Source organism: Crocodylus siamensis, chromosome 4 (assembly GCF_052110815.1).
Source record: "Crocodylus siamensis isolate JL-2025a chromosome 4, ASM5211081v1, whole genome shotgun sequence".
NCBI lineage: Eukaryota > Metazoa > Chordata > Crocodylia > Crocodylidae > Crocodylus > Crocodylus siamensis.
The window spans coordinates 82,261,210-82,282,434 of NC_143398.1; the positions used below are offsets into that span (position 1 = coordinate 82,261,210).

Genomic DNA, 21,225 nt, shown 5'->3' on the forward strand with positions numbered 1-21,225 from the left:
AGTTTGGAATCAAATAGAATGGGTATTGATTGAATGAAGTACCATTAGGAAGTTGATAACAATGGAGCTGCATCAAATGGCTTATGGACATATTTGATAGACACTGCATGATTGTTTTGAGAGAGATGCCTTGATTAAAGGAAGATGTTACAAGTTCTTTTGGGTAAGTGGGATACCTTTGATTAGACCAAAGCAGGTCTGCTAAAATGTAAATAGAGGTAATAAGGATCAGATGCTATTAGATACATTAGGAGTGAGTTTCAGGAAAATACACTGGTTTAGCATAATAAACATTTAGTGATTGACTGCCTATTTTGAGAAATATGCCTTAATTAATGAATGCAAATGCCAGGCAGTAAGGATCAGAGGCCACTAGGTGTGAGGTAGGTAAGATGCAATCGGGAAGACTGATTTAACATAATAAACATTTAGAGATTGGTAAATCTTTAGACAGATATTGAATGGTTGCTTTGGGAAATACATCTTAATCAAAGGGGGAATGTGTTCATCAGGGTATATTTAGTCATGTTTTCAGTGCACCTTGGCTTGTCTCCTCTCCTCCAGGCTTTGCTTTGACATGGATATTTTTGTTCTTTTGTTTCCTTTAGTGACATTTAGCTAAGTTGAGATGCATATGCATTTGTAGGCTTCTCCCCAGGCTATTTGGCTTTTTGGCTTGCACTCTGAGTCTCGTTATATACATGTAATGAGTGTGTGAGGTCTCTGCCAATAATTATAACCATCACTTATTTTTTTGGCTCAGGTATGACAGAAGATCGAGGACTTTTATCATGACTTATTATCTTATGGCATGGGTCTGGTATTGGGTACTGCAAGATCCATTCTTTCTTATGCCTAATGGGTTACAAACCATTAGTAAAGTTTGATTTTCTCTGTAACAGAACTTGTTACCACAACCCAGTCTTGCCCCAGCCACTGTCTTGCATTTTGTGCAAAGAGGCACTGTTGTTTTTTCCAAGCTTTCACAGCCAGCACATCCTCCATGTTGACACCCCACTTAACTCAGGCTTTGATTTGTAGCAAGTGAAACCACTGCAAGTACAAAGTGCATCCCTTGCAACTTCTTACAGGTGCCTGTACAATATCACCTTGAGAGCCACTGCCTCTGCTACTGACAGGAATTAGCAAAAGTGTAGTGGATTTCCTGATCTGACAATAGTTTACTAATCACGATTGATTATTGTAAAAGTCTATATTCTACCAAAGGTGGAATCTCATAATAGATCTCTTTGCCACTTGAAAAATGCAAGGTCCCTCATTTCTGGTTCTAAGGGGTCATGAACGGAGAGTCCCTTTTGGGTTCTTTCTACAGCGGAGTCAGACTGTTTTGTGCTTCCCAATAAACCCCATAAATCCCCAGAATGATTGCCAAAGGAGACCTTATCCTCAGAGATGCCTATAGGCCAGAATAGTTATGGTCAAGGGACTTGCCTCACATGTCCACAAAGAGGAATTAAAGAAGCCTCCACCTGCTGTTACCCAATCAGGCTCCCGTGATGTTCAGGCCAACTATGACAGAACCAGAGTCATGTACTCATATTATATGATTATAGTTATGGAAGCTTGAATGATGCTTAGATGCATAGCAGGGCAAGTGACTATACATCACAATTTTAGGAGCTTATTATGTTTACACAGTACACTTATTTTCATGAGTGGAAAAGACCTTCCACATAAAAAGATTCTTGACTATCTTCTGCCATTGAAAGGTTCCAGATTCTCCTGCAGTTTGAGAGAGGCTTGTAATGTCAGCATATAACAAATATGGCTATCCAATACCATCATTTTCAGTCTTTTTTTTTTTTATTCTGTAGTATTAAAATCCCAGCGTTTGGCCACTGGTTACAGAACCTCCTTTAATATGAGCATTCAACCCTGTCCTCTTCAAACTTATAGAACTTGCTGAGCAAAAAGAATTACTTACATATGTTCGTCCGAAGTCAGGCAGGCATAAGGCAGGGTAGAAATGCACCTTAGGGACTAACTAAATCAGAGGTGTACAAGCTTTCATAAACCTGAGCTCATTTCATCAGATCCTGTGAAAGGACAGACATGAAGCAGTCTATCAAATAGAGAGAATGATTTGAATACCGAACAAGGGAGAGATAAGAGGGGGCAATGTTAAGAAAGGCAAACAAGTAATAAAGTCATAGGAACAAAAGGGTCAAAAGAGCTAATGAAGGTAATGGGAGAAGAATCCATACACCCTGCTAGAGCATGCTCAACACAACTTAGCCTGTGGATGATTTCTTCTTCCACAATTTCACGTTTGTGTGAGTTTTTTCAATTCTGTTGTTTAAAAATGTTACTCTGAAATAAGCAGTGTCATGGCTAAAGTAAAGTTAAAGTATTCTACCACAGGCTTGAGTGTGCTTTTGGACTTGATATCAGATCAGCATCCCCTTGTTCTTTAAGGTAGGGGTTGCCTCACCTGTCCAATATAAACAGTAGAGGGGCACTATAAGCTGGTAATGGAGGGCCTGTACCACTCGTTAGAGGTGTAGGTGAATGTAACTAAGATGTTATAATCTGCCTTGTGCCCCAGTGATGATATGGTCTGTCTCAATGAGGAGATACAACTTGCATCTGAGTCTGTTGTAAAGCACTGCCCTTGGTGAGAACAGGTATTAGGTAGTCTAATACCTTGATAGATGTTGTTTGAGGTTACAGGGCATAGGATGTTCTTAAAATTGTCTTTCTGGTGGCTATTACCCTATCGCAGGATGAGAGGAAAGAATTGGGGGCGGGGAGGAAGGGTCACCAGGTCAACTAATCCAGCCTCTTGCTCAAGCCAGGATCATACATATCAAAACCTTACCAGCAAAATATTGGTCTAATTTTCTCCCGAAAACATCCAAGGATAGAGAGTCCACAACTTCTCTAGATTCGCTGCTCCAATGCCTGACCATCTTCATAGTAAGAAGATTCTTCCTAATCTCCAGCATAAATTTCCTCTGTTGCCATTTAAAGCCATTGTTCCAAATCTTGTCCCTACCACCACTGAGAAAAGCCCATCTCCAGCCTCTCTATAATCACCTTCAGGTATTTGAAGACTGTTATCCAATCCCCCCTCAGTCTTCTTTCCCACGAGGTGCTAACCCTAGTTAGCACTAAATAACCCTACTTTTTCAGCCTTTCCTCATAACTCTTGCTTCTCAAGCCCTTAATCATTTTGTCACTGTCCACAAGACATCTTTTTCAAAGTATGGAAACAGAACTCCAGGTGAGGTCTCACCAGCTCTGAATAGAGTGGAAGAATCACATCCCTTGATTTGCAAGTGACAGTCTTGTTAATATAATTTACTATGCTGTTGGCCTTTTTGTTTTTTTGCAACAAGAGCACACTGTTAGGTCACATTCAGCTTGTGGTCTAGTGAATCCCCATTTACCTCTTCCCCCAGAGACAAAAGGTACTGGGACCTCATGTGATAATCATCTCCTGAATTCTATTTATACCAATGAATCAATTTATCTGTGTTCTTCCGTACTCCACATGGGGATGGGAGAGAGAAGCTGCACAATCTAAACATATCCTATTTGTGTGACACAAAATCTTGCAGACTTTCAACTTGCAGACCCCTGCTGACTTTGAGCAGGAGGATGGACTCAATGATCTCTCAAGGTCCGTTCCAGCCCTAATGTCTATGAAATAGCTGTTTAAGATGCTAGGTGGCTGCTGTATAAATAGGTAATTTGTTGCAACTTGGTGTTCTTCCATTTGGTGGATACGTGTCCTGCAATGTCTGTAGAAGTTTATGCTAGCAAAACTCAAGCAGCACCTAGGGCCTGTTTCCAAAGGGTTCTAATATGAAAAGTTTCTATATGGAATAATTTGTTCACATTTGTAAAGTATTATGCACCGGACTTGGATAGGGTAGGTCTGCTGACATTTTCAGGAGATGGTGTGAATCCATACTTGCTTTTAGAGTTTTCAGTTAACATACTTGAAACGTTAGTGAATCGAGATAAGGTCTTGGCCCACCTACTCTTTCTGTCCTCGTAGGGAAGCTGGAGCAGAAACAAGGTGCAATTCATCTTTTCAGTGGACAATGGTGTTCAGAAGAGTCCAGACTCGCATGTTTGAAGCATATGCAGCATACCTAACTGATGTAAGTAACTCATCTTTCTCTGTTTTTTTCAATTTTGAATTTTCACTTTTTTTCTTATTCTCATGTACTCCCTTCATTGTGGGAGAAAAAAAATGCTATATATAAATACTCAATACCTCCCAAAATCAACTGCCAAGTTAATAGGTATCCGAGGCAGGCAGACACCAGTTGGTATATCATCTTAAAGAAATACAATACAGTGCCATGTATACTATAAAAGACAACCAGTGCTTATTATGTCTAAAAATCTGGTTGTTTGCTTGTCATAAGATCAGACATGTATAACTTAATCCATTAATTACAGCTTTAAAAAAAAGCTTCCCCCCAATCTGTTATTTTACTTCAATAATTCTGTTTCCAGCACAACTAAACTATATAGTTTAGCACCTGTATTGTGCATTAGAAATTCCTTGCTATATTCATATTTTGATCCTATTAATGTAAAGGTTGATAAATGTATAGGAAAATATATCTGTTCCCAAATGCAGTGCTTAGATTTCCCTATTTACTTTAAACCGTGTCATTGTATTCACAGTAATTACAGCCCTATGCCCTAGAGTTTCATGCTGAAATAGAATCAATAGGGGGAAAAAAAAGAAGGAAGAGAGACTTGCAATCTGGATCAGATACAAATATTCTCCCTTTGTAGGAGACAGGGAGTGGGAATGTAAAGATAAACATCTACATTCCAAACAATGAAAAATTGTAGAGCACAATACAATTTATTTTATACATTTCATTTAATCAAAAGGAAAATTTTAGAGAAGAGGCAGGATTACATTAGTTACAATACCTATCAAACCCTAGTATCAGCATTTGCCATTTCATCTAATAAACTCAATGTGCAGTAGGATTATAGGAAATGGAACTGAGGAAGGATGGCCTAGTCGTCAAGCTTAGCCCCTTGTTATTATCACAGGCAGGGACATCATATAATCCTTTTCATAAATGTATCTGTCTATCCTGAAGCCAAGTAAGTTTATTGCCCTCACTCTAGTTCATTCTTTTGATACCTCAAAGCCTTTTTTCTAATTTGCAGCCTAGATTCATTCCTGGCCAGTTTATAACCATTTGTTTTTGGCCAACATTGTACTTTAGCTTAAATAGCTCTTTTCCTTCCCTAGTGCTTACCTCCTGGTGTACTTAAAATATGCATACATGTCAAACTTACTCTGCCTGGCAACAGTGTTCTCAAGCATGCTGAGGTGCACTAAATAGGCTGCCTCCTAAACTTAAAGCAGTATAACTGTGTTTATGCAATGTCATGGGTAGGTAATTTAACTAGGGGGCAAGGTTGGGGGGGGGAACTAATTAACCCCATCACTTGGCAGTGTTGATTAATTTATCCAGTCAGTGCTGCATAGAGACAGCTGCATTTCTTTGAAGCAGTCCAGGGCCATATATATCCAACCTTGATTTTGCCAAGCCAAATGAGCCAAGCTCTTTTAGTTTCCTCTCACAATATATAATTTTTCTACAAAATAATATTTACATATTATGGTTGAAAACCTGTGTTAAAGGGTATACTTTTTGAAAAGAAAAGCACTCAAGATTAGGATATATCAGCATTATAGTTGTCTTGCAGTAAAGGTCAATCATACATAGCTCAGCCCTACTCCTTAAGCTAACAGAACAATTATTAGTAAAGCAGATTGTCAGCATCTAGGGTTGTTGGTTGTAGTAGTGTTGGTCTAAGGACATAGGCAGACAAGGTTTTTTGGGTAAATGTGATACCTTATATTAGACCAACTAAATAGTTGGAAAAAATTGTTCTTTGCAAGCTATGGGGCACAATCACCCTTCTTCAGGCATAGGGAGAGTCTGTTGGGCTAGGCACAGACATACATTAACCAGTGTAAGTGACCAGAAACTGGTTTAAACCAGTAACAGAACAGATATTTAATCCACATAAACCAGTTTGAAAATGGCTGAAATTGGTTTGAGATAAGTCTGAACCTACATTCAAGCAGGTTTAATAGATTTGTTTCATACCAGTTTATGCAACATCTGTCCCAGACCCCTTCCTGGTTTAAGTTAAGCCACAGTCCTCCAGTATCCCAGATGCTTTGCAACCATGGGTGGAGCCAATCAAAATGTAACAGGTAATGTCCCTCATTACTTCCTTGGGGAAAGTGGTTTAAGAAGAGCTAGAACTAATGAGCCACTCACTATGCAACTCTGCTGTTTAACTCAGTGCTCTGTTATCTACTCCTTGATGGCTCCCTTGCTGGTCAGGAGCAGTGAAGGGAGGGTGGGCAACCCCCCCCCCCTGCAATCAGAGCAACCTGCCAGGGCCTGGCCATGCCCCCACTTAGCACAGCACTATGGAAGGGAAGGGAGGGCTGCTCTAGCGTACCCTGGCTTCTAGTCTAAGCCACTGCAGGCATGTGCTGGCATTCTTCAGTCCAGAGGGTATGTCTGTGTGGTCACAAATCAGTTCACCCCAGCCACGTTAGACTAGTCTGGAAAGATTGAATCAATTCAGGCTCAGGCTTTTTGAACATTTTTCCCTAGCCTTGGTGCTTGTGTGCTCTCTTGGGTAGAATAGAAGCCAAAATGCAAAATACAGGTCGGTGAAGAAAATAAGAAGTGTAGCAGTGAGATTCAGGAGAAATGGAAGACAATAGGTGTGAGACAGGTAGCTGGAGGGAGGAGAAAGTAGAAATGTTGAACTGGTAATAGGATGTAGCTGGTAAAATGCAGACAGGTTAAATGGGCTAGGGACAGACATTCAAAAACTTCAAACCTGAATTGATTCAATCTTTGCAGATTAGTCTAACCTGCAGAGACTGAACCAGTATGCAAATGGATAGAGATTCCCTTTTCATTCCAGAAATGTATGCACATGCCTGCACTGGCTCAGGCCAGAAGCCCAGGGGTGTCAGAGCAGCCCTCCCTTCCCTTCCACAGGGAACCTGAGCTAGGGGGCTGGGTAATGGTCAGGTCCCAGCAGGCCCAAATAAGACTGAGAAGGGGTTTAAACCCACACCTTGGCCTGCAGGGTTCAGAGGGTGGGGGAAAGAAGGAGCATGGTCAGACCACTGTTGCAGGGGAGGAGGGGCAGAGGGGAGTGCTCTGCCTGCCCCAGCAGCTCCCCAACAGCTGGAAGAAATCTGGGCACACAGCACTGCCCAGCCCCAGAGGGAGACTCTTCCCTGTCTTCCCTAGTCCTCATCGCTGCAGGGCAGGGAGGCAGGCTCTGGGCAATTCTTCAGGGGGGCTCTTCCCCCCCCCTCCTCTGTGGCCCCCCCACCACTTCAGGGTGGGGAGGGGGTTCTGTGCAGGGCTGCCCAGTCTCAGCAAGGAATGCTTCCCCTCCTCCTCCACCCCTGAGGGGCGGGGAGGGAGACTCTGTTTGGTGCTGGAGGGGGACTTCCCCCACCCCTTCCTCCTCCCCCTTTCCCCGACTGCCCCCTACCACAAGCAGGGTTGCCTGCTCTTGGAGGGAGACTCTTTCCCCTCCTCCTCGCCACAGGGTGGGAAGGGGGCTTCATTTGGTGCTGGAGTGAGACTCTTCCCCTCTTCCTCTCCCTCCTACTCTGAGCTGCCACAGGGCGGAGGGGTAGGGGGCTCTGTGCAGCACTGGCCAGCATAGCCTAGCCTGGGCATGGGACATAGCCATCACTGAGCTGCAGCCACTGGGATGGCCCTGCCCCCATGGTCCAGGCCAGCCACTTTCAGTCCTAGCTGAGGCAGCCACACAGCAGGGCTGGGTAAGGCCATGGGGGCAGGGCCATCCCTAGTGGCTGTGATTCAGTGATGGTGAGACTGACTCATCAGTGAGTCCAGCCTGGCCCAGCTTGCACAGTCAGCAGTTGGCTGGGCAGCAGGCTACCTGGGCCAGTTTGGAGGCACCATGGGAGCTCATGGGTCTGCAGTGAGCCACTGCAGCAGGTGGCTGCTGGGCTCTGAGCCTCCAAGTGCCTCCAAGCTTCTTCCTGGCCAGCCTCTGCCCATGAGCAATGGGCCAGACTGTACTCACTGACAGAGATCAGCCTTGCCATCACTGAGTTCCACCTGCACCCCTGCAGCCTGACCTGGCCTCTCTGTGCACCTGCCTCAGCTGGGGCTGAGAGGGGCCAGCCCACGCCACAGGATTGGTGCCATCCCCAGTGGCTGTGGCGCAGTGACAGCTCCTCCCCATGCACAGGCTGGGCTGGGCTGTGCAGCACTTCACAGAGCCCCCCTCTACACCCTGCAGCAGTGAGAGGGGAAGGAGGAAGAGAAGGGGGAAGAGTCCTCCTCCAGCACTGAACAGAACTGCACTCCCTGCCCTGTGGGTAGGGAGGAACATGGGGAAGAATCCCCCTCTGGGGCTGGGCAACCCCACACAAAGTGGCTCTTCCCACCCTGTGGCAGTGTGGATAGGGAGGAATGGGGCTACTCCACCCAAGCTGCAGTCCCCCAGTGAGTGGGGGGGAATTAACCCTCTCCCTGCCCCCTTAACTTTAATGGGGCCATGCCAGAACAGCTTTGGTCCCTGATGGTAGGGCCAGCCCCATGCTGGGCCCCATAATCCTTCTAATTGAACCCCACCTGGATTCTTCTCCTCTGGTGGTCTCATCCACCTTCATATTAGGCAGCATAGCTCCCTGAACTGCTTCCCCTTCAGGTGTGGTCCCCCTGGGACCTTTGGCTACTAGCCCTGGCCTACCTCCAGGCTAGTCAGAATCCCAGGCCCTCAGCTCTTGGGCATTCCTCATGGTGGGCCCCTGGCCTTTTGACCCTTCTGGTCCTGCCCCAGAATTGACCAGTCAGGGGATGTCCAGACAGGTGCAAGTCTGTGGCCCCCACTCTCTGTCTCTGGGGGTCTACCTTCCAGACCCTTTCACCAGGGTAGTAACTGGCTTAGCATTTCCTGGGGGCTCCCACACCACTGGGAGCCCCACTAGGCCACCCACTCTCAGCAGGGTGCAGTTTTAGCTCATGCCCAGGACCAGGAGCCTCCAACCAGTCCCTACAGCCCCTCCCTTACCTCCAGATGATACCTTCAGCCAAGTGATACTATTGCCTGACCTCCAGTAGCGAACTGCCCTGTTTCTATGGGCAGCCCTCATCAGCCACCTGGCAGCTGCCAGCTCCAGGCCCTTAAAGTGGCAGGCATAAAGTGCCCTGCCACAGGTCTCCTCGGGGTGGGGGGGCGGTTGGCAGGGCCTGGGGGAACTGTGGGTGAAGAGTGAGGAGCACCAGCAGGGCTGGGAGGGCTGTGGCTTGGGAGTGAGGGGCACTGGCAGGGCCAGGAAGCTGTGGGTGGGGAGTGAGGGGCACCAGCAGGACCAGGGGGACTGTGGGGCATTGTGGGGCTTTCATTTTAATCACAGATTTGGATGGTTTCATCAGAGAATTTGCAATTTTTGTATCAGGAAAAACCAGGATCCCTGGTCATAACTAATAGTGTGCAATTCATGGGGATTTTCTTTTTGTATTGCAGCAATTCTTCATGTGATCAGCATCTAGGCACTTGAGGGAGATGAGGGACATGCTTAGCCACTGAGTTTTATAGATATTTAATGGCAGCAAAAGAATGGTGAACCTTCCTCAGTTTTGCAAGGAGCTATTCTCTAGTGGTTATGTGAGTTGGCTCAGATCTGAGCCAGAAAGGCTGAGAAGCAGTCAAGTGTGTACTGGGGTAACTCTCAGTGGATGCTTTTAGCTTATGTTTTTACAGAAAAGAAAAGGGGAAAGTCAAACAGGCAAGTAGGCTAGAGCAGAATGATGGAAGTAGTGTGTTTACTTTACCAAGGATTGATCATACTCAAAGAAAACTGGAAGTGAACTGGAAGTAGAAAGCCAACTGACACTTTCCTTCCCAGAAAGAGTAATTAAGTGGGGGAGGATCTCTTGGTTTGTTTGAAGCGTGATCCTTTAAAAATCAGAGTTTCCAGCCAAGATAGACTAAAAGAGACCAGCAAGCAGTTAAGCTTTGTGAAACAGTGAATCTCAAAGTAATATTTGACATTTATCTTGCATAATAACATTTAAAAAGATATAATTTTGCCTATTCTCTGTTTTAATTAATAATGTCATGCAACTATATTCAGAGGGCTTTGATCTCCTTCTGAATAGATATTTGGGAAGTACAAAGATATTTCAGGAAGTCTGATATTTCTTTCCACACAGTATTGGAAATAATCCAAAACTGAATACAGCATCTTACAACTGCAAGTGTGAATTATGCCTCAATCCAGTTCCACATATGATTGGCAACTAGCTTGCTCAACTAGCATACTGGACATGGAAAAACTGCCACTTGCATGGTAAGAAAATGACACAATTTTCCTGTTTTTCTTTGTGTGTGTGTGTGTGTGTGTGTGTGTGTGTGTGTGTGTGTGAGAGAGAGAGAGAGAGACTAGAGAAACAGCAGTACTTTTCATTCAATATATTAAGTCTATTAAGTCATCTGCCATGTTAAAATAACAGTTAAAAGGAGGAAACAGACTAGCCTCCTTCCCTTTATGAAGTAAGAATTAGACAATGGATTTAAAAAGGGTAAATTCACTTGATAAGTACGTCCCCAGGGCTTTCAGCTTTTGTAATGCAGTATAAATGCAGTAATGCAGCTTTTGTAATGCAGTTGACCTGGGTAACTATAGGCCAATCAGCTTAACTTCCATCCTAGGGAAAATCCCAGAAAAGTTCATCAAGGAGTCTATCTATAAGCTTGCAGAAGGTAAGATTCTGAGTGACAGCCAGCATGACTTCATCACAGGCAGGTCTTGCCTTACCAACTTCATCTCCTTCTATGACCAGGCAACTGACCACCTGGACATGAGAGAGCAGGTTGACATTGTGTACCTAGGCTTCCAAAAGGCCTTTGATCTAGTATCCCATAATGTCCTCACAAGAAAATTGGAGGACTGTGGGTGTAACTCTGAGACAGTCAGGTGGGTGAGAAACTGGCTGCAGGATAGGATGCATAGAGTCATAGTGAATGGATCTGTGTCATCCTGGTGAGAAGTGGGCAGCAATGTCCTGCAGGCAGCAAAAGAATGGTGAACCCAGTTTGAAATAAACCTGGCTGAATGTAGTATCAGACTTAACTTATTTGGATCAAACTGGTTTATGCAGACCCCTTCCTGGTTTAAGTTAAATAAGAGTCCCCCAGCATCCTGGCATGCTCTCTGGGCTGGGTGGGGATCTCTGCTCCAGAGAGCTGGGATGACCCCTCCCCTCTGCTTCCTGGCTGCAGCTCCAGCAGAGACTGCATGTACAGTGGGGTCTGCCTGGCTTCCTCCTGTTCACTGCATCCCTTACCCCTCTCTGCCTTACACAGATACCTCCCAGCATTAGCTAGCAAACCACATGCTGGCTACGGTCTGTTCTGTGAAAGATGGGAAAAAGGCAAATAGGACTGGGTCAGCTTATGTCATCATGAAGTGAATCAACAGGTAACTGGTAATGTCCCTCCATTCCTTCCTTGATAAAGCTGTTTAAGAAGAGCTTGAACTAATGCAGAGAGGCTGTTGTTTTCTTAATGGGCTGATAAAGACTGAGCTAGGGATGATAAACACTATGTTATCAACTCTCTGCTGGGTTGCTGGGACAGGGGGGAAGGAGGAGAGTGGAACCCCTCCCTAATCAGAGCATCCTGCTGGGGCCTGGCCACATCCTCCCTCAGCTCAGTACTGTAGAAGGGAAGGGAGGGCTGCTCTAGTGCCCCCCAGCTTCTAGCCTGAGCCACTGCAGGCATGCACTGGCATTTCTTCAGTCCAGAGGGGGTGTCTGTACAGTTACAAACTGATTTAGCTTAGCCAGGTTAGACTAACCTGCAAAGATTGCATCAATTCAGGCTCAAGATTTTTGAATGTCTGTCCCTAGCCCAGATGTTTTAGAGGAAGGTACAAAAACCCAGTAGTGAACTACTGTGGAATTTTTTTTTTTCCTTCCTTTTCATATTTTCCTCTTTCACTTTAGCAAATCTTTAGGGTCTAAGGGCCAGATTCATATAAACACTTAGGTACCTAAAAGAGGACTAATGCAGATATTAGATGCCTAGGTTTTAAAAATTGTAATCTGAACAATCCACTTAGCAGCTGCCTTAACTTGTAGGTGCATCCCTTTTTTGAGCTGAGAGTTTCTTAAGCACTTGCGACTCTGTTTTCTGGGCATGCCTGGAACTGCTCCATTCCGAACAGTTAAACACCTGGGACAGTATCCTATTTCATGCAATGTGCCTAAATTATATTTATCCTGCTGAGTAACTGTTATTTTTGGCATTTAGACACAGCTTGTGATATTGCTCCCTCAGAATAGCTAGTTCAAACCCAGATGTCATAGGGCTAACAGAAACATGGTGGGATTCGTCCCATGGCTAGGCAGTTAGCATTAGGGGCTATAGGCTTTACAGGCAGGATAGAGAAGGAAGGAAATGTGGGGGTGTGGCACTCTATGTCAAGGAGCACTACACATCCTCTGCCAGAGGAAAGGCAGGCTGAAGTGCTCTGGGTTAAGATTCAGGGAGACCGTGGGGAGAGTGATTTGACAGTGGGAGTCTACTACAGAACCCCCAATGAAGGGGAGGAGCTGGACCAGGAATTTTCAGGCCAGCTTGCAGTGGCACTTAAGGCAAGGGATATAGTTGTCATGGGTGATTTTAATTACCCGGACATCTGCTGGGAGGAACAGTCAGCCAGGACAGATCGTTCCAAGAGGTTCCTGGCTGAGATACAGGACCTCCACCTAATCCAGGAGGTGCATGGTCCCACCAGAGGAAACACCCTGTTGGACCTGGTCGTGGCCACAGCCCTGTTGGACCTGGTTAGGGGCCTCCAGGTTCTTGACCACCTGGGCAATAGCGATCATTGCTTGCTGGAATTCACCATCCAGCACAGGGTGTCAAGGGCCTGCAGCAAGACGGTAGCCCTAGATGTTAGGAGGAACAACTTCAAGAAGTTGAGGAGACTAGTGGGTGAGGCGCTGGGGTCCTTGAGGGCAGGGGAACTCAGTGTCCAGGTTGAGTGTTTGTTCCTTAAGGAAACAATACTCAGGGCCCAAGGGGAGTCCATCCCAACAAGAAGCAAGGGGGGCATGTGAGAGAGTGCTTATACTAAGCATGGCCTAGCATTAAGAACAATGCACTAAAACTCCCACAATGCTTCAAGGAGGTTGAGGAGTCAGCGATTGACATTCTGGTAATCACCTTCTGACCCTTAGATGAAAATGCTGACAATGATAAAAATTGCAAGCAAGCAGCTTATATTGTTAAAACAGGAAACCACATGGCTAAACAGCAATGATGAAAAATAACTGCATATTATGTAAGCCTTGACCTTTTAACCCTGCTAAAGACAGCAAAACATATAGATGAATAATATATTTAGATTATTAAGAATTAACATAAGAAACATAAAGGTCATTAAGAATTGACATAAGCAGTGTAAAAATTATAATACAGAGTGTATCACCTGATATTATAATATAGATAAGTTAACTAATAACCAATAGAAGTAAGAATTAGAAATACATATGTATATGTGTTATCATATATAAGTAATAGTAAAGTTATGTTAGATGCCTCACTGTCAGAGCAGGGACAGTTTTGTATCTTTTGTCTAAAAAAAGATAAGGGACTCCTTTTAAATGAGCTGTTGACCAGTTCTGAGACTACTGAATCAGGCAGCTGCACCTAGCCTCCGGGTTAGAAAGCAAGGGCTTGATTTGGGAACCTTGTGAACCAACAGACCTCCTTAGTTCATGACTTTGTGAAACAATAAAAGTTTTTAATTGAACATCCAGGTCTGAGCCTGTGCTTAATTCAGTCTTTATACAATTCGGTACGAACTCACACAGGGCAAGAGTGCCCAAAAGCCCCCCTGGCTTACCAGGGGCATCTGGGAATGCCTGCTTACCAAAAAGGCAGCGTACACCCAGTGGAAGGGGGGGTGCTATCTCCAAAGAGGAGTATACCTCCTCTGCTCGGGCCTGTAGAGGGGCTGTCAGGAAAGCTAAGGCGGACATAGAGCTAGGATTTGCGTCCAAGATCAAGGATAATAAAAGTCCTTTTTCAAATATATAGGGAGGATGAAGAAGGCACAGGGTAATGTGGGGCCTCTGCAAAGTACGCTGGGCAATCTGGTGGTTGCGCCAGAGGAGAAAGCGGGACTGGGACTTCCCCGTTGTGATGCCAGATGGACTTGAGGGGAACGCCTCCAGACCTCAGGTTGGGGAGGACCAGGTTAGAGAGCTTCTGGAGGGGCTGGACGTGTTCAAGTCAGTGGATCCAGATGCTCTCCACCCCAGGGGGTTGAGGGAGCTAGCTGGGGTTATTGCAGGGCCCTTGGCACTCGTGGTGCTCGGGCCAGGTGCCAGATGACTGGAAGATAGCTAACATGGTCCCCATCTTCAAAAAAGGAAGAGAGAGGACCTGGGCAACTATAGGCCCGTCAGTCTTACCTCTATCCCTGGGAAACTCTTTGAGAAGATCCTCAAGGAGCACATCTGTGATGGGCTGGCTTCAGGAATGATGCTCAAGGGCAACCAACATGGTTTCATTAGGGACAGGTCATGTCAGACCAACCTGATTGCCATTTATGATCAGGTCACAAAGGCAATGGATGCAGGTGTGGCTGTGGATGTAGTCTTTCTAGACTTCAGCAAGGCCTTTGACACCGTCTCCCTCCCCATCCTCATTAAAAAACTAGGCGACTGTGGCATTGGTGCCTACACAGTCAGATGGATTGCAGATTGGCTCAAGGGTCATACTCAGAGGGTGGTGGTGGATGGGTCATATTCAACCTGGGGGGAAGTGGGCAGTGGAGTCCCCTAGGGCTTGGTCCTTGGGCCTGTGCTGTTCAATTTCTTTATCAGCAATTTGGACGATGGGGTGAAATGCAACCTGTTTATATTTGCTGATGATATCAAAATTTGGGGTGAGGTGAGCACGCTAGTAGGGAGAGAGAGATTGCAGCAAGATCTGGATAGGTTACAGGAGTGGGCTGACATAAACAGGATGCGTTTCAATACTGACAAGTGCAGGATGCTGCACTTAGGCAGTAGAAACCAGCAGCACACTTACAGAATGGGAAACTCCCTTCTTGAGAGCATGGAGGCAGAAAGGGATCTTGGAGTCATTACTGACTCCAAGATGACCATGGGCTGACAATGCGAGGTCACAGTTGACAGGGCTAACCGGACCTTGTCGTGCATCCACAGGTGCATCTCAGGTAGAGCCAGGGAGGTGATCCTCCCCCTCTGTGAGATGCTGGTCAGGCCACAGCTGGAGTACTGCTTCTGTGCACCCCATTTCAGGAGGGATGTGGACAACATTGAAAGGGTCCAGAGGAGGGCCACCCGCATGATCCGGGGACAACAGGGCAGACCCTACATTGAAAGACTGCGGGACCTGAACCTGTTCAGCCTTCACAAGAGAAGGCTGAAGGGGGACCTGGTGACTGTCTATAAACTCACTAGGGGGGATCAGAAGGGTTTAGGGGAGACACTATTTCCCCTAGCGCCCCCTGGCATGACAAGGAACAATGGACACAGATTATTAGAGAGTAGGTTTAGATTAGACATCAGCAAGAACTACTTCACAGTTAGGGCGGCTAGGAGCTGGAACCAACTTCCTAAGGAAGTGGTTCTGGCTCCTACCCTGGGGATCTTTAAGAAGAGGCTTGATGACTACCTGGCTGGACTCATTTGAGTCCAGTCTTTTCTCCTGCCCAGGCGGGGGGTCGGACTTGAAGATCTACAAGGACCCTTCCGACCCTACTTCTATGATTCTATGAAATGTGGTTGTGTAAATGTACATGCAGTGACTGAGGACTCATAATAGACTGAGATCTGATCAATCAAATATGCAGCTCTGTATTTTTATAAATTCATAGATTCTTGGATGCTAGGGTCAGAAGGGACCTCAACAGACCATCAAGTCCAACCCCGTGCCTGGGCAGGAAAGTGCTGGGGTCCGATGACCCCAGCCAGATGCCTATCCAGCCTTCTCTTAAAACCCCCTCCAAGGTAGGGGACAGCACCACATCCCTTCGAAGCCTATTCCAAATTTTGGCCATCCTTACTGTGAAGAAGTCCTTCCCATTGTCTAGCCTAAATCTGCTGTCTGTCAGTTTGTGACCATTGTTCTTTTTTACCCCAAGAGGCTCCCTGGTGAACACAGCATCTCCGATTCCTTGCTGCACCCCCCTAATGAAGATCACCTCTCAGTCTTCTCTTGTGGAGGCTGAAGAGGTCCAGGTCCCCTCATAGGGCTTGTCCTGTAAGCCCCTAACCATATGACTGGCCTTCCTCTGGACCCTCTCAAGCCTATCAACAACCTTCTTGAAGTATGGCACCCCAAACTGGATGCAATACTCCAGCTGTGGTCTGACCAGTCCTGCACAGAGGGGAAGTATCACCTCCTTGATACTTAGCTTTGCTGATGATTTCATCACACTGATGTCTCATGTTCATCTTGGAGTACACTATGACTCCAAGATCCTTTCCACTTCTGTGCTGCTGAGAGGATCATTTCCCAGCCAGTAGGTATGCTGGATATTTTTATGTCCTAGGTGCAGCACTCTGCACTTGTCCTCATTGTACTGCATCTTATTGTGTTCTGCCCACTTTTCTAACCTGTCCGGGTCTACCTGCAATCATTTCCTACCCTCCGGAGTGTTCACTTCACCCCACAATTTAGTATCTTCCACAGACTTGGACAGAGTACACTTCACACCCACATCCAAGTCACTGATAAAGACATTGAAGAATATAGGTCCAAGGACTGAGCCCTGTGGGACCCCACTACCCACGTCCTTCCAGGCTGATACCAACCCATCCACTACCACTCTCTGGGTGTGACCCCCAAGCCAATTTGCCATCCACTGGACTGTGTAAACATCTAAATCACAGCCTCTCAATTTATTTATGAGAATGGGATTAGATAACGTATTGAAGGCCTGCATAAAATCCAAGAAAACAACATCCACCTCTACTCCTGCGTCTAAGTGTTTTGTGACCTGGTCATAAAACAAAACCGGATTGATCTACCTCCAACGAATCCATGCTGGTTGCCCTGCTGCATTATTTTTCCCACTGGACTCACACAAATATCTTAATAATCTTTTCAAAGACTTTTCCAAGGATGGATGTGAGATTGACTGGCCTATAATTACTTGGATCATCCTTCCTCCCTTTCTTGAAAATAGAGAACACGCTGTCCCTTTTCTAGTCCTCTGGGACCTGATCCAAGTGCCATAGGCACTCAAACAGCTATGTCAGTGGTTCTTCTATGACACCGGCCAATTCCTTCAGTACTCTCGGATGCAGTTCATCTGGGCCTGCTAACTTGAACACATCCAGCCCATGTGACTCTGCACCAAGTCAGTGTCAACAGTTGGTGGGCTGGTTTCCCTCTGCCCATCTAAGAACTCATTCAAGAACAAGGAGGCAAAAAACTCATTGAGGAGCTCAGCCTTGTCCCCCCTCTCTGTCATTAATTGCTCCTGCTTGTTCAGTAGGGATCCTATGCTGCCCTGAGCCTTCCTTTTGCTCCCTACATACCTAAAAAAACACTTTTTGTTGTCTTTAATTTGTGTTGCCAACCTCAGCTCCATAGTTGCTTTGGCTTTTCTAACTGCTTCCCTGCAAGTGTGGGCCAAACAGGTGTACTCCTCCTTGGTAGCTTCCCTCTGCTTCAACCACCTGTATGCCTCTTTTTGGCCCTTAGTCTCCCCTGGATTTCTCTGTTTAGCCAAGGAAGTTTTTTGGCCCCTTTCCCTCCTTTCCCTTGCACTGAGATCATCTCCCCCTGTGCCCGAAGGATTGTTTCACTTAGAAACAACCACTCTTCCTGGACTCCCATCTTGCCAATACTCCTATCCTACAGTGCATCATTGACTAAACTCCTAAGCAAATTGTATGTGTATAAATAAAATTGTACTTATATAAATTAAATTGTGGCCTGGCAAACATGGAAAAGTGGGGCCATATTTTAGCCCAGGGCTGTCCAACTTCAAAGTGGTGGGAAGCAACACCAGCATGGTCCACGCACACTCTGGGGGCCTCACTGTGTACAAGCCACAGGTCCCTGGCTCCACCACCATTATGTATTGCATTCTGTACTGCATATTTGAGTAGAACCCTTTCCCTGCCTCATTCGCATGCAGGCAGGCAGAGTCCCTCCCCTCCACTGCACTATGCTTGTGTGTAGTATCCCCACTTCATCTCCCCAGCTGTGGAGTCCTCTGCTGCACTGTGTTGTCAGTTCCTTCAGCACTATGGGCTGTGCCTCCCTGCCCCCTGGGGCAGGAGCAATTAGCAAAAGTCAGGGTTTGAGAGGGAGAACCTAGAGAATTCAACTGCAGCAGCAGCCAGGGTGACAGGGGAAAAGAGGCAGGATGTTAGCCCCGGGTGCTGCACATTTACTCCTCACAGATCCTATTCAGCCCACAGACTGCCAAGTTGGACACCCCTGTTTTAGCCCAAGCAGTTAGGGAAGGAAGCAAGAGATTCAGGACCCAGGCCCACCTCACTTAGAGGTGGTTTGATTTTGTATCACTCCAACTTCCTAGCATGGTGCTTTGACTGTCAAGCTACAAGTTAGGCAATATCCAGCCCCATCTCCAGCACTCCTTTTCAAGGTGGTGCCTGGACAGCCAACACCAGGAGATACGAAGAGCCAAAAGGAAAACAAGCTAGAGGATATGTGGCTTAGGGTCCATTAGGGTCTAGCATGGACCCTTGTTCCCAATGCAGTAGAAATGGCCCTGCTGCTCTCCATTCATTTTGTCCAATTAACAGAAAATGCATTGTGTGTTAAAAGTTAAATAAGATTCTGCCTCTAGCTCCCACCTCATCCTTAATGTGAAACTAGACAGAGTTGTATCTGAATTCCTATTAGGGCCTGTTTTAGTAGTCATGCTCAGAGTACATATACTGACTACTAACAAAAAGGTTTCATGGTCACTTTCATGAAATCCATGGCTAGCTGGAGGGGAGGGGCCAGTCCAGCCCAGCCATCCCCACCCAGCCCAGAAGCATGCTGGGATGCTGGGGGTGTCTGGTTTAGCTTAAACCAGCAAAGGGTCTGGGACAGATGTTGCATAAACCAGTTTGAGTTAACTCAGCTAAGTCTGATACTACATTCAACCAGGTTTATCTCAAACTGGTTTCAGCCATTTTTTTAACTGGTTTATGTGCACTGAACATCTGTTCTGTTACAGGTTTAAACCAGTTTCTGATTACTTTAACTAGTTTATGTGTAATGTCTGCCCCTAGCTCTAGTGTCCGAAAGCTTGCAAAGCTTTCTGCTTGAAGGCTTGTCTATCTAAGTCCTTAGACCAATATGACTACAACCAACAACCCTAAAACAAGTTAATTGTGTATTTTTAAAGTATCTTATCTTTGATCAATTTAAATTAACTGTCCTTCACTTGCATTGAATGCTCCATTGTTCCTAATTATTAAAGAAGTTAAATAGGAGTGTTTGATTTACCTGTATCATTCATTGTTTTGCATACAGCTATTATGTCTCGTCTTATCTTGCCTCTAACGTAGAGTCCTAATCTCTTCAGTATCTTCTCACACAAAAGACTCCCTATAACTTTAACAATTTTCGTCATGTGTCTGTGAACCCTTATATTATGGCTAATCTTTCCAGGGAGACACTGTAAGAAGGCATTCCTGCAGGGTCTATATGATGTTGAAAGGATAGAAAACCTTTTGGCTGTGCTGAACAATGAGTCTAATTCACTTTTTGTAAACCAGTTTTTTAAGAATGTTAATTTTTTTGGTGAGTATAAAGTAATAAATTGGTTTTGAAAAGGAAAACATCACTTATTTAGAAAGCATTGGTTGTTTCCAGTAGTTGTTTTCAAAAAGGTGCAATATTATAAATATAATGTAAAGAAAGGTCATCCACATTTTATGGTTGCCTTTTTTCACAGATACATTATTATGAGTGATAGTGCAACTGTGATCTCCAAATGCATTCAAGGAGGTATATCCTGTAAAGATAAGATTAATGCCATTGCACAAGGTACTCATATCACCTAATCTGAAATAAGGTGTAAAATTCTGGTCACCCTTATTCAATATGAATTCAAACTGGACCATGTTAAGAGAGAGACTACTGGGGTGTTCAAAGAAATGTATAGGCTATATTACAAGAAGAGAAATGAAGAATTTGGTTTATTTAATCTTGCAAAATGAAGATTGAGAAAGCAGTATGCATGTTCTTTTATGAATGTGTCAGAAGGGTAAATCATCTTGAGGGAGAAGAGCTACTTAAACTAACAGGCAACAAGGGACTTCAGAACCTGAGAGGTTATTGTCTTATTTTCCTATGTGTGTTCCAAGAACTGCTTAATTCTCTAGATTTTCTAGGAAATGAAAAAAAATTATACACCTACACAAAGAGATACCCATGCCTCTGATTTATATCTTCAATGTGAGAATTTGTTCACTCTTGTCTCCACCTTGACAGCTCTTCTTTACCATTCCCTGTTGCTTCTCCAATTTCAGAAATCATTGTTGATAGGATTTTGACATCAGTGATACACCAGTGATGCAATGGGAAAGAAAGAGAAGATGACAAGTAAAAGGGTGACTTTGAGCCCATCAAAGAGCCCTTGACCTTCAGTAATGTAATTAACTGGGCTTGCAGTACTGCCAAGAAGGACCTGGGGTTACAGTGGACCATAAACTAAATATGAGGTAACAGTGTGCTCTTGTTGCAAAAAAACCAAAAAAGCCAACTGCATACTGAGTTATATTAACAGGAAAGTTTCTTTCAAACCAAGAGTTTAGATTAGGAGGAATTTTATGACTATTAAGGTAGTTAAACATTGGAGCAAGCTATCTAGAGAAACTGTGGAATCTTTATCCCTGGAAATTTTCAAGAGCAATTTAGACAGATACTTGGCTGGGATGATTTAGTCAAGGACAATACTGGCTTGATCAGGGGCTGAATTAGATGACTTTGTGAGGTCCCTACTTTCCTATGACCTTATGACCTGGTGCATATAGAAATGTTGTAGCTAAGACTTAAAGAAGTCACAAAGGGGAAATTGCATATTATAATTGGTCATTAGTGCAGAGTGTGTAGGTATGTCTTCAAGGATACCCATACAAAGAAATTATACACATATGATGCCCTTCATCA

General features: G+C 45.1%; 1 long non-coding RNA gene across 1 annotated transcript; it reads left to right on the forward strand.

Moving 5' to 3' along the window:
* Window positions 1–139: 139 nt before the first annotated feature.
* LOC149865914 (uncharacterized) lies at window positions 140–20,628 on the forward strand. The gene is made up of 4 exons (XR_016442047.1): window positions 140–163; window positions 4,025–4,130; window positions 10,251–10,387; window positions 20,586–20,628. It is a non-coding gene; the product is annotated as an uncharacterized LOC149865914 (long non-coding RNA).
* The last annotated feature ends 597 nt before the right edge of the window (window positions 20,629–21,225 follow it).